A 14,791-nucleotide genomic window follows, 5' to 3' on the forward strand; every position below is an offset into this window, starting at 1 on the left:
TTATAAATGTATCACATTTGTGAGTTTTATTTATTTTTTAAAATTGAAGCTAAGAAAGGAAAAAACTTGTAATCTTGCGAGTTTGGCGACATGTCTAAAAATTTGAATTTCATTTGATGATGTATGAACACAGCATCAAAACGAAAGACATGGAGATGACAAGTCGAAAGTAGGAATTTAGAGAAGGAAGCAGAATATTTGTATTATTAACGTGGTTGATTCGCAAATAATAATAATGCTCAGATCCATAGATTATGAATTTACATTCTCTAAAATAAAGACGCGTTTGACGTTCAAATTATTGTAGCTGCCTTTGATGGGACTCGACTCGTGTATGCATGTATGGGTTAAACACGCACCTACCATTCCTTTATTATCATTTATGACATAACTAACTCAATTATTATCTCCATATTTTGAATCAACAATATGCCTTCTTCTCTAAATTTTGTGCCCTAATTAATGTAATGTTTTTAAATTGTAATGTTCATTTCGTATCCCCGCTCTCCAAACTACAAAACACAAATTAAAAAAGTTGAGCCACTTTTTCTAGAAAACACATTTATTTTATTTTCATAGTACTTTTATAAAAATAAAAAATAAGAAAACCCTAAATAGATACCCTGAATAGTTTCCATATTTTGAAAAACAAAAAATACAATATAATTAAAAAAGACAATATAGTCAAAAGACTATATATATATATTAGCACAATACAATAAAATCGACATTTTGCAACGATTTCTGGATCTATTTTACAGCTGTTTTCAACCGCCGTCAAATATATTGCAGCTGTTAAACTAAACGTTTAAAGATAGATCGTAAGTAAACAGTTAGTAACGGTTTAAAAATTATTCATCCCAAAAATTGAAGTTGATAGCAGAAATTGAAAAGGTAATATATCTAAAATATCCTTTAAATAAGATTTTTTTTGTTTACTTAATTTTTTTGTATAAATCTTTTTTTTTTCTCTTTGCTTTATGTTATATTTTTTTCATTAAAGATTAAACTCTAAATCTTTTAAATATAAAATTTTGATATATATTGCATCATAAAATTACTAATTCTAAATTACATGAATAATATATATATATCCCATTTAATTTGTTGGTTGAGAAATTGAGTGGTGAAAACAAATAAAACAAAGAAAACAAGTTCTTCCTCTATATAATACAGTGAAATGATTGTTGCATTATTAAAATTGTAACAAATCTTATTAGTGTTACCTCTCTCCACCATTTCAAAATAAAGCGTTTGATTTTCTTAAATTTTTTTATTGCGTCCTCTACTAACAGGATTGATGAGAATCTAATTATGAAAAATATTATTATCTTTTTTTGTATTTATTTATTTCTGTCGCTAAAAATGTTGATCACCTAGTTTAACTAGGGTTCTCTGAACACACGATTTTGTTGCAAGCTCATCAGAAACAAAAAGTCTTCGTCTTACAAGAAGCTTCCATGGAGCTTTGACTTTTTTAGTCTTGTGTATGTCTGCTCTGCTGATCAGAGTACTTACTGATGGTGTGCATATAAATTCAATTATTTGAGTTCAAAACCACTAATGAGTAGTGAAAATTGATGAAGTTGTTTTTTCCAATTAACAAAGCACCTTGTATTATCATCAATATAGTTTATATATTGCTAGCATGTATTTATCATACAAGTTTGGTATGAATATATGTAGGAAAAGTACCACATTAATTAATTCAGTCAACAAATTTGAAAATAAGTTAACATTTGAAAAATTTTTTAAAAATTCCAAAACTAAAAATAATAAAAACATTTAAAATTTAAGTAAAAATAACATGTAAAAGTAAAATAAAGTAAAATAATCAAAATTTAACTATTACAATTTATGATTTAAGATTTAAATTTTAGAGTTAACTCCCGTCAGTAAAGTTAATTGTTTTTTCTTTGGTTAATTTCTTAATAAACTTGATATAGGTAAACTAAATTCTAATGAATTCTCTCTTAATTAATTAAAATTTTTTTACTATCCTTTATGACATGTTTTATGATTATTGGAGGAATTTAATTGAATCATCCTAATTGATATTAACTATCTCTTTAACTTGAGTTTGAATAATCAAATCAGCCAATTAAAATTGAATAATTTCTGCAAATTTACAAGGATTTTATTTACAAAAATTCTCTCTTTTAATTTCACTTTTTCCCCCAAACTATCCAATCCTTTAATCTTTTTCAGCCACACAAAAAATAAAAAAGAAAAGAGAGAATTAACCATTGAATCAAATATTCTTTGGTCACACTTGTGGATGATTAATCCTTTTAATTATTTACAAATGAATGTGAGAAAATTAAACATTGAAACGATAAGTTTTTAATGTGAACTAAGGAACTTGAAAAAAAAAAAGCTTCCACTCTCCAGAATAATCTATTTTCCAGTGATACTTATCCAAACAAATTTGGGGTTAAAAAATTTGTGGTGGCCTCCAGTGGCAAATCTGATTCAAACCCAAAATATTATTAGCATTGTTTAAGTAGTTCATGGTTAATTCACAGCAAAAAATGAAGTAGTTAATGATTTTTCTCTAGTTATTATTGGCTATGTGGATATGTAAAATCTGGTTAATAATATTAATTTTAATGATTCAATTAAATTCCTTCAATAATAATAAAACATGTCATTGAGATCAGAGTAGCAAATTCTTAATTTAAGATGGATTTAGCTAGAATTCACTTATAAATAATAAGATATAATTGAAGTTAATATATATAGTGCGTGGAAAAGAAATTCAATTCTGTAGAACTTATTTTATTTATTCATTCATTATCTTTTAAGAAAAATATCCAACTTTCGTTAAATAATAGATGTTGCTATCACATGATCTATTTATTGTGTCTTTATATATAAAATATAATATTCCTAATAATAATAACTTAGGTAGCTAGTATTTCCATGGTTTGCACACAAGGTTGGAGCAAGCGTCATCCAAAGTAGTAGAGTTTCTGCATTTTCCATCTTTACCATCACAGCACTTGCACACAACCCCCAAACTCACATAATAACCTTCACCCTTTGAGTAGTACCCTATTACATCATTCATTAATCAAAAACATATTGAAACAAAAAAAAACTCCTATAATATAAAGAATAAATGAATAAAAATACACATGAAAGAATTTATGATCATAGACAAAAATATATATCAAAATTCATAAATATCAAAGTATATTTAAAAGATTAATTTTGATGAATAAAAATACATTCAGGTCTTACAAATTTACTTACGGCATGTTACTTTTGTCCATAAAAAACAATCTTTATTTTGAATATATTTGAATAAAATCGCACAAAATATATTTATGATATATATATATATATATATATATATATATATATATATATATATATATATATTGTGTATATTTTTATGAACTTAATGTTGATATACTATCAATGTAAAATAGTTTTATACAGATATTTAATTACGTAACGTTACCACATAAACAATAACTATTATTTTTATTAACTGTCTGAAATGCTTATCTAAAAAGTAGTTGTAATTATACATCTATTTAAAATATTTTACATTGTCAATACATCAAAATTAAATTTTATTTATATAAATCACAAATTTACTGTAATGTAAAATATAAAATATATAACATATTACCTTTTTTGTGTATGGTTAGAAGCTGCCTGGCTTCCACGGCATAGGGTTTGGGAGAAATTATTAGGAGACAAGCAAAGACGAGAACAAACCACTTTTGTTTGAGCATTTTGGTGAAAACACTATGACCACATACACTAATAAACTATAGAAGATTACACTTGAAAATGAAGCACAAAAATAAGAACTGAATTGAATATAATAATATGCATGCACGTTTGTGTGTATGTTCTGATTCGTTTGTCTTTTATATTAACGAGTGAATGAAGCTATGAACTTCTAGAATCGACGGTAGCCAACAATCCACGCGTCTAGAGTCTTGGTCGCAAAGAAATTCAAGGGAAGCTGCTTTATTTCCTTTAATTTGGTTTTTTTAAGCACTTCCTTCTTATTCCCTCTCCTCAATTATTGTTCCATTTTGCTCCAATAAATCATCAAAATTCTAATCTACTATTAAAATATTCTAACAAATTTGGTTTTACACATACAAAAATCTCACTACCTTTAATTTCAACAAGAGCAAACCAACATATATTTTTTTGAAACTCAAGTGCAGTGAACTTTATGTGAAGTTGATAATTAAGAACCGTTAAATGATTTGATAGATTTGACTAAATTTTCATATAACGGTTCTCAGCTATCAACTTCACGTGAAATTGACTGCACCTGAGTTTTTACTATATTTTTCTCTATATTTTTCTCTCAAAGTGCAAGATATATATACGTCCAATCATTCATTTATATCTATTCAACTGTTTAAGCTTTTAGAATAAATGATTTATCATATAATATCAAAATTTTTATAATAAAAAAAATTGAAATAATCTTAAATTAGTCTAGTAATTAATTTATTAATCCATTTAAGTAAGAGTTAAAGTCCATTAGTTAGCGATAAACTCTTAAATATAATTTAAATTTATGATGAATTAGTTTTTAACCTACCAAAATGAAAAATATTATGAAAAATTAAAAAAAATTTTAATGTATTAATAGTGTAAAACATTTTACATATTCGTGCAATCACATCTGTTTTTTTAAATACTTATTCATGCAGTCAATATAAAAGGTAATTATTTTTTATGATGTGACATTACATAATTAGATGCATGTATAAAATTACTTTACATTAACAATACATTAAAATTAAATTCAAAAAGGCTTTGCAAAAGTCATAAAAAAAACTCCTGCCTAATATATATATATATATATATATAATTATTTATATATTTTTATCAATAGTTTAGACATTTTAAAATAAATAATTTTATGATAATTTGAACTCAAAACATTTGTTTAATAAACCAACACACGTATGTACTTTTTATTAATTAAGTCTCGGTCCTCCTTCTCAATTATTAACATTATTGACAATTGCTTGGTAGGAGTAAAATGCATATTACTTTTCAAAGGCAAAGAAAAGACAAATTTAACGGAAATTATTTGGTTATTTCAACTGATTATAAAATTAAATTAATTCTCATTTAATTATTTGAAGAATAATGTAAATAATATTCGGGCTATGCATGCAATTTCTTCTCTATCTTCATCAGAAGTAGTTATCTTCTTAATATTTCTACATGAATTTATATTAGGATATATAAGATTGAGTTTCAACTACCTAATAAATAACTTCTAATAAATGATTTATTTTTGGAATTCATTGTTACATTAGACCTGATTTATATGAATTGTGTTTAACTAACTCTTTTTTTAAGAAGATATCAAGTATTTTTTTTATTTTTAAATCTTATAGAGTTAGTTAAATCTATGACATAACGCTAATATATATGCATGTGTGATATGAAAGAATTAAGAGAGTTGTCACTTAAATAAGCTAATAAGTTTCTACCCAATGACGTTATATTAGCTAGCAACCGCAATATAATACGAAAATGTAATTAAAGAGAGAAGTGTGTATAATATAATGTATATATGTTTATATTCCTAATTATACTTCTCTTTCTTCTTAGTTTTGGGTAATAATATTTTATTAGTTGTCAAACAAAAATTGTTTACAATATCATTATTCTTTTAATAAAGTCAATTAGGAATTTAGGATGTTTATATGATGTATACATATATATTAAAGAAAATGTGCTTATCTTACTACTGCTTTCGAGAAAGGATCAACACACAATAATTTTTGTTTTGCATGTAAACAGTCTATTTTTCCATATCGTCAAACCTCTTAAACACGAAAGAAAAAACTTGATTGATTTATTGTCGTCTTCTTGGGTGTAACATGACTAGGTTGTTTCATATGTCAGTTTTCTTTATACTAGCGTGTCTATCAAGTTGTGTATATATATATATATATATATATATATATATATAATTTTTAAAACTTGAATATAAAACTCAGTATAAAATTTTAATTGTCTTAATTATTAATTTTGTTTTTATTATAAATATGTACATTTGATAAATGAAATAGTAATTAGTAGTAGACATATTAATAAGTATTTTTGGTTAAATTTATTAAGTATTCGAAAGAAACAAAAGAAAACCGTAAAAAGCTCATCAAGATTTACCAAATAAAATACTGAGAAGTTTTCAAATTTCATCCATGTTTTATATATATATATATATATATATATATATATATATATATATATATATATATATATATATATATATTAATACTAAATTGTTATAGAATGAATTTATGTCATATTATTTTTTGTAATTGTGTCATATGATCAATTTTATATAGATAATAATTTTGTAATTTTATAATATAAAAAATAGTTAAATTTCTACCTAGTAATGATAATTGCAAAACTTTAATTCTTATAATCAATTAAGTTTAATATATATTAATACTTAATTAAATTAACCATTAACGATTAAATATAATTAATATTTACATTAAAATTTTGATAATAATAATAACATTTTTTAATTATAAATATTCAGAGTGTATATATATTATTTGGTCTATTTAAATATGTTTAACAACATTCTTGTTATTATTATTGGACAAATTAGACAAAACATCTCTAAGCTTTTACAACAAAATCCGCTTATTATTAGGTATATAGTAAAATATGGGATGATGAATAAAGTTTATTATAATTTTGTATTATATTTTATATGTTTTTATTCTCAATTATTTTTTATTTTATGTGGTTCGTTTATAAAAAAAAAGTATAAATAAATAATTTTATATGCAATCAAAATGAAACTAATTTAAAAAAAAAATAGTTTCTGAATTTAAAAAAAAAAATTGTTCTCAAATAATATGTGTCCTCTTACTTTACTTCCTCATGCCACGATATTTTTCTCCAACAACACGGCATCTTCTCCTCCAACTCTTCGTGTCGTAATTCACCCCTTTCTTCCAACCTTTTTCGTTGTGGAACCGACTTTTCTTTCTTCACCTACTCTCGTCTTGTCGTGTCACCATCCTGTGAAAGTCCTTTTTTCGTGACGCCCGTATCATCACTCTCGAAGTCTTCTCACTGTGACACATGACGTTGTTATTGTTGTTGTTGTTGTTGTTGAACTCTGTTTGTTATATTGGCTGAATATTGGTGAAGGAGGTGTTTTGCCAAAATGTGGTGTCGGATTCAACACGCAAGAGGCGTGGTGATGCCAACATGCCGGGGGCGTGGTGCTGTGGAACCCGTAAAGCGGTGCTGGTTTTTGCTGAGTTTCAATGTTGCAGCAGCCGCACGGGAGGGGGCGTGTTGCAGGCCTGCCTACATGCAGGAAACAGCCCCCTACTCCGATAACCAGCGAGCAACCCTCAACCCTTTATAAATTCAATCTTCTTCCCTTCCATTAAAGCACACAAAGAGAGTGCTCAAGCAAGGAACCGAGAGAGAAAAAAAAGAGTGTCTCAAGAGGAGCATGTATAGATTGAAAGAAGAAAAAAATTATACGACGCAGTAGTGAAGAGAATATTGGTAGTAGTAGTGATATTAGTGTGTAGTGTGAGTAGTGGTTTAGAAGAAAAAAATTGAAAAAAAAAATTATTAGTTTGTAGTGATTAAAAAAAACATATTCTGCATACTCGCTTTGTCAGTGATCGGCATGATATCAAACTGTATTAGACCACCAAAAATAACAACAGGATTTCAGTGCAGAATTCTCCGATCCTCACTCTTGTTAACATATCGTTCTCCATGCTTTGACAGAGACCATTCTGAAGTTTCATTAACGTCACAGTGCAGGGAACCACAAACGAAAATGGATTCTAGCACACAAATCTCACTCCCTTATGAGTATTCCGTATTATCTCATCGTTGCGATACACTACTAAATTTGCGGTACCCTCCATTACACTATCAACACTCAAAGACCACTCAAAGCACACTCTTTTTCGAAATGAAAATGGTACCAAGCTTTACCTTATATAGAGGTTAGCATTCAACACGCCCCCCACGTGCTGTCATCTTCAACCAACCAGGCCCCGCCACATGTCAGCACGTCTTCTGCGTGCTGACTCAGCACGCCTCCACGTGCTGACTCAGCACGCCTCCACGTGCTGCCAGCTTCAGCCAACCAATCCTCGCCACGTGTCTTCCACGCCCCCTACGTGATGTATGTAACACGCCCCTGCGTGTTAGACCTCACATGTGACACGTCCACCAAAATGTAAATACACTCCCTACACCCATTTCTAACCAAAACTCCACTCTTTACTCCATAACAAAATTATTGAGCCTTGTTATTGTTGTAAGTTTTGGATGACTTTTTTTTACTTATTTTAAATGTTTCTTTCTCTTAAGTTTCGGATGTACTTTTTTTATTTATATATTTAGATCTTTTTATATGTCTTCTTTTAATTTTATCTTTTGGATAATTTTTTAATAGTTTTATATTTTTCTTTTCTTAGTTTAATTTTCAAATGTTCTTTTTTGAATAATTTTAAATAGTTTTGTTTTTGTTAAGTTTTAAATTTTTTAAAAACAATTTTAGATACTTTCTTTATTAAGTTTTGGATTTTTTTTCGTTACATTTCAGATGCTTCTTTTTATTTTTATTTTTTTCCCAATAATTTTAAATGTTGGTTTTTATTTGGTTTTATATGTTTTATTTTTAGATTTTGAATATTTTTTTTATTTGGTTTTGGTGTTTTTTATGATAACTTAAATTTATGTTTTTTTTTTTTGAAATTCAAAAAAATTATATATGAATTTAAGTTTTTTTTCTATTTGTTAGACTTCTTTTACAGTCTATATACTAATTGACTGCAGTTATCTGTCATCCTAATTGATTACCTATCAAAATTATTATGAAAAATATTCACACCAAAATAAAGATGAAATTATTTGTTCAAAATTAATTATATTAGATGAATAAACTAACTACTTAATTAAATAAATTAGTTTAATATAATATTTTTAAATTTATATTATATAATATAATTATTTTAATTTTTTACACATTGTGCCAATCTTAGTCTAACAGTAGGAAATTTGAAAGTGAAATATTCCACTCTTATTTAATACAAACTCGAGAACTTTGCAGGAAGTTACACTAATATATTATACAAGTGCTTTGCATATGCGTCCATTGAATTTGTTCCTCAATTTCACAGAAAAAATTGAAAAGGGAATCATTGTTTACCAAAGTTTTCTTTTTTTGGATGAGAATTACCTGATCAAATTAGCTTTTCATGATAACTAAAGTATAATAAGTTTTTGTCAGATATATTAAGTATTTTAATTAAATATGTTAAATTATCTAAATAATTATTTTTATATAAAAATATTTTTAGTATTGGTTTAGATTTTTTTTAAAAGTGAAAAAAGTACATTTTTTAATAAAATATTTTTATTCAATTTAAAATCTATTTAAATACATTTTTAAAAAAATATTTTTATTAAAAAAAGAAATTATTTATTTTTATTTAAAACTAATAATATCTTACTTTAAAAAAATAAAAATAAAAGACATTTTTAATACTTAAATTTTTTTTAAAGTCTATTTAAACATAAAATAATTTTTGTCTATTAAAAAATTTTTTTAAAAAAATAAAAAATAAATACTTTTTTTCAAAAACCAATCCAAACTCATCCTAAGTAATAGTATAAATTTATATTCAAACTAGCTTTGTGGAATTATATATTGCTTTGAAGTTCTTAGTCATGACTCATGAATTAAGAGAACCAGCCGGCAACAATCAACGAGAGTTTCATTAATCAAACTTTTGGTCATCATACATTTTGTTCCAAAAAAAAAGGGAGTATCTTGGTTTAAAACGAAAATTATATTCCTTCCAATTTCGAACGATTGCCTCGTTGACTAAATTAACTACTCGTTAAGAAATTGACCTAGTGTTTGTATACCAAGTTACTTTGTATCAACTGTGCTAAATTCAAATGTGCCCTAATGTTTTCCTTTTCAAGGAATCAGCGAAGAAGTATTGTAAATTGTAACCAATCAGAAATATGCAGGCATAAATTATGAGCTTCTTGCATGGTTGAATATTGTGTTTGAAAATGCAGAGGAAATATAATTCAAGTTCAACGCATTTAAAAGTTTTCCAAACTAAGGACCATAGATCATACTTTGAGTCATCCAAGTGGCATTGTGTAACAAATTAAAGTGTGTGTACTAGTTTAAATCTGACTTTTAATATATTTTTATTTATCATTTATTTTCTCTAGAAAATAGAATAATATAACCCTAAAGTTATACAGTGATATTTATAGTTTTATTAAATTTATAATTAATTTTTTATATTTTTTTAATTAGATCTTTATAGTATTTTTAATTTTATAGATAGATATTTTTCGTATTAAAAACAGTAAAATTAACAGATTATCAAATATTTAATTAAATTTTTAATTGTAGATATTTTTAATTTGCAAAAATATTTCGTTAACTATAATATTTTTTATGGCCATGGATTTCTTACTCCCACTTTTATGTGGGAGTATCATTAACCACCATTAAAATATTTATAAAATAAGCCCCATTTTTTTATTTTTGAAAGAATAAATAATTAAATATTTGCCTCTCTAATTTTGTTGTTTTACACATTCATCCTGTTTCTTTTAATCTGAGTGTTAAAGGAAAGAGACCAGAGTTCTGCTAGGGTTTTTACCCCCTCTCTCTGCTTTCTATCAACGCCGTTCCTTGTTCCTCCCCCTCTGTGGTAGCTTGCTCTCTAATCTTCTCTCTGCGCCGTGATCATTCTCTGATCCTCTCCATCCGCGCGGTTGCTCGTTCTCCCCTGCACGGTGCTTGTTCTCTGATTCTCGACGCCGCAACACGCTGCCGCCGCTGCCGCTACACTCGGGTCCACCACTTCAGTGTTTTCTGTCACCTCTCTGTTCCTCTTCTTCACCACTACCCCTTTAAGGTTTCATTTTATTTTATTTTTATTTTTATTTCTATTTTACTTTATTTCCTTTTATATGAAAATTTAATGTGAATTTGAATGCTCTTCGTTTGCCAAAGTATGCCTTCTGGGAAGTATACAAATGTCAGTTAGAATAGATGCTGCATTGGTCCCATAATTGTCCTCTGTATGCATGGTTGTTTTCTTGAGAGAGTTTGGGGGGTTAGCAGAAAAAGTGTGTATTAGATAATGATGTAGGATTGGTTACAAATATAGAACTGTGCATTTCTCAATTATGGATTGGTACATTTGAGGATGACCAGATCTTAACAGCAAAATTTTTCAAGTGCTTATGATCATATGTTTTTTTTATTAATTAATAGCTTCAAGTGTTGTTTCCTAAGACATCAAGCACAACCTTCAATGTCTTAACTTGTTCTTCACTGCACAATTATGCTTGCCTCGAAAGCGGGGCCTAAGTGTTGTTTTCTCCTTGAAAGAGAAATCACCATTTGATATTTTGATTCCATTCTTTTTTCCAAAAGCTCTTTATGAGCATAGCCTTCTAAGTCATAAATATAAATATGGCTGGGATAAATCCTCACATTAATATCGAAGAATCTGAAGTGAACATTGTCATTGTTCAAGACTGCAAGAAAATCTTCGGAATATTGAGAAAGACTTAAATTTATAACAACTCGACTGGAGTTCTGAATAATGAAACATTAATTTATTGTAACATGTGAATATTAAATGATTTCAGTTAAATGATTGCTGCTTATATGCAATAGGGAAGACTCCGTAAGGACATGCATGTTTCCATTGGATTAGGAGTAAATTTTAGAGATTGTATCATTAGGAAGTCAATGATGTTTTCAATTATGCTGATTTTCTAGTTAAAATAAAATAAAATTAGGATGACTGAGGGAAGGGATTTGATTGATTTTATCTCATGATGTCTTTTGTAGAACTTGTTAGTTTAAACTTCAGAAATATTTAAATTTCTTTGTGCCTTTGTCCATGTAGATAAGATAGAATTCAGAGCACAGCTAGTTCCTTTATTTTATATGTAAAGATGGAGCCTTTTTGTTCTTTGTTAATCATTCTCTGAATTCCTTTTTCAAGATTTAGACTTTAGTTATTGTGTTATTATAAACCTTTCTTTTGAGAACTGATATGTACTTTCCATGGAAACACTCCAAATGATTTTTTCAGGTCAAACACTGAAGGATGTTATGTACTATGGCTCATGTACATTAACAGTCAGAGAAAGCTTGATGATCGGCTTGCTGCCTATGTGTGTGTATGCTTGTTAGGATTTTTCTCATTTTTCTTTATTTGCCCTGTGTGCTTGAACTGTTTTCAGAGTACCATCCGCATCATGGTTCCTTTCCTTCCTTCGTTGACCCCTTCACCCTCACATACACACGGCATAAATGAAAAAGAAAAAAACTGTAGCACTTCATAGCCTTTACACCAAATTATTATTGTGATGTCATAATGTTTTTGACATTGTATCTTCGTAGATTGTTATATTGATTGAATGAAAGATAATATTTTGCCTAGATGCTTCAAATTTGTATGTTAACATTTGGATATTTCAAAATAAACTATCATCAGATCCGTGAAGTATGAATAGATATTGTACATCTTCATAGTTCAAGAGAATTTTTGTTGGTTTGACTAATAAGTTGCTGACATGATAGAATATAGAAAATCAACTCTATGGTTGCTTAAATAGAACAAACGCAAAAATAATTTGGCTGTACATTAGCAAGACATTACTAAAGGAATTGGACTTAATCTTGTTTTGGCAAGCAATTAATCTTGTTAATTTTTAAATACAGCACAAATAACAAACTACAATAGCATAGATAAGATTATATGCTAGAACTAAAATGCTATGAAAAATAAAGAATTACAACAAAAATACAATAATACATATCAGTTCCAATTAGAAAAGAGAGAAGAAAGAAAATAAATATGCATTCAATATCACGTTTCAGAAACTTAAACATTTCCAGAGTTTAAATTAACAAGTTTTACAAAAGGTATCATAAGATAAAATCAATTAAATCCCTTCAAGAGTGCATCTTCATCCAAAACTACACAAGTCAATATAATTTCCCTTGACTGCTCCATTGTTATATACCAATATGGTGGGAAGATTTTGATTCGGATAGTTGAGAATGCAGTCAGTTGATATTATCTTGACAAATTTTTTTGATATCTTGTGGCCAATCAGACATTATAAAAGGTGTACACAGACACTGTAACATTTGAGCAAATTAAGAGAGGTTCAACAAGCAAGTTCGCATAAACATTATGCAAAGATTTCAATAAATTCCTCAAATATGCATGAGTTAAGTAAACGCATATTGAAGGGACTACAAAAGCTCACAGATTCAAAACATTAAGACCCTTCAATAGTTTCCTTAAGCGGGAATCAAAGTTGGATACAACAGTTATTTTAACTGTGCCAGTGTTTATCATGTTGCTATGTTAGGAGGGACAAACTTAAAAGAAAACAATGGTTAAGGAGAAAAAAGATATATTTGATTCGTGAGACCTCCGACATACTTGAGAAGAGTAGTTGTTTCATAAGCTCCATCTGAAAGATGCCACGCATCTTCATTTGCACAATACTGACATGAATAACAATAAGTTCAGAAACAAGCATCTGTCATATTGTATATTTGAAAATTGAAGGCATGTATTAGGTACTTTTAAAATCTCTTGCTAATTTATTTTTCTTGGGTAAGTATGCAATAATATATCAATAAATAGAAACAACAAATGAATTCTGATGAATGAACAAGAAGGAAGATAAGAAGATGAACAATTAAAAAAGGTAGATATTATCAAAGTCATCATTCAAGGTTTTGAATCTTTTGATAGGTAAGAACTGAATTTTCCAAAACGGTTGTGCAATCCACAGATAAATTAACTTAATTCGGAGAATCATCATAGATTGGGACTAATATAACAAATAGAACAGTCTCCTACGCAGAATGGTCACCTTGTAAACTTACTCAAAATAATCTTCATCACTGCAACCGCCAACCAACGGCTTCAGAAACTACAAGTTTTCAAAATGGCCTCCCATCTCCCTGTTAAAATACAAGGATAAAATATAAGAGAGTGTGTAGTAATGATATATGACTGTATAAAATTCTTTCGAAATCAAAATAAAAACAACATTCAAGTAAAATTATTAAACTCATAAATAAATTCATTGCCAATGAAAATGGCACATTTGCACACTTCTCAGAATTCATACCGTGGCAAACGAAGAACATTCAAATTCACATAAAATTTCATAGAAAAGAAAATAAAGTAAAATAAAAATAAAAATAAAATGGAGGGAGAAGCAGAGATCAGAGTCGCTGGTGAAGGAGGGGAACAGAGAGGCGACAAAAAACGATGAAGTGGTGTACCCGAGTGTAGCGGCGGCGGCAGAAGCGTGTTGTGGCGTCGAGAATTAGAGAACAAGCACGGTGCAGGAGAGAACGAGGAACTGCCCAGATGGAAAGGAACAGAGAACAAGCAACGCGAGTAAAAAAGGCAAAAAAACCTAGCAGAGCCAAGAGTTTCTTCTTTGAATATGGAATTAAAAGAAAGAGGATGAATGTGTAAAACAACAAAATTAGAGAGGCAAATATTTAATTATTTATTCTTTCAAAAATAAAAAAATAGGGTTTATTTTATAAATATTTTAATGGTGGTTAATGATACTCCCACATAAAAGTGGGAGTAAGAAATCCATGGCCATTTTTTATACTTATAAAGACCTAATTAATTATAAAATTAAAAATAATATAAAAATTTAATTATAACAAAAATATAAGAATCTAAATATA

General features: G+C 27.9%; 2 long non-coding RNA genes across 2 annotated transcripts; both read right to left on the reverse strand.

Annotated features, from left to right (window-relative positions):
• Window positions 1-2,762: 2,762 nt before the first annotated feature.
• LOC130970798 (uncharacterized) lies at window positions 2,763-3,849 on the reverse strand. The gene is made up of 2 exons (XR_009082106.1): window positions 3,641-3,849; window positions 2,763-3,054 (listed from the first exon to the last, which is right to left on the reverse strand). It is a non-coding gene; the product is annotated as an uncharacterized LOC130970798 (long non-coding RNA).
• Window positions 3,850-13,209: 9,360 nt separating this feature from the next.
• LOC130968301 (uncharacterized) lies at window positions 13,210-14,562 on the reverse strand. Its single transcript, XR_009081580.1, has 3 exons — window positions 14,369-14,562; window positions 13,964-14,041; window positions 13,210-13,576 (listed from the first exon to the last, which is right to left on the reverse strand). It is a non-coding gene; the product is annotated as an uncharacterized LOC130968301 (long non-coding RNA).
• Window positions 14,563-14,791: the final 229 nt, after the last annotated feature.

This window comes from Arachis stenosperma, chromosome 3, assembly GCF_014773155.1.
Source record: "Arachis stenosperma cultivar V10309 chromosome 3, arast.V10309.gnm1.PFL2, whole genome shotgun sequence".
Taxonomy (NCBI): Eukaryota; Viridiplantae; Streptophyta; class Magnoliopsida; order Fabales; family Fabaceae; genus Arachis; species Arachis stenosperma.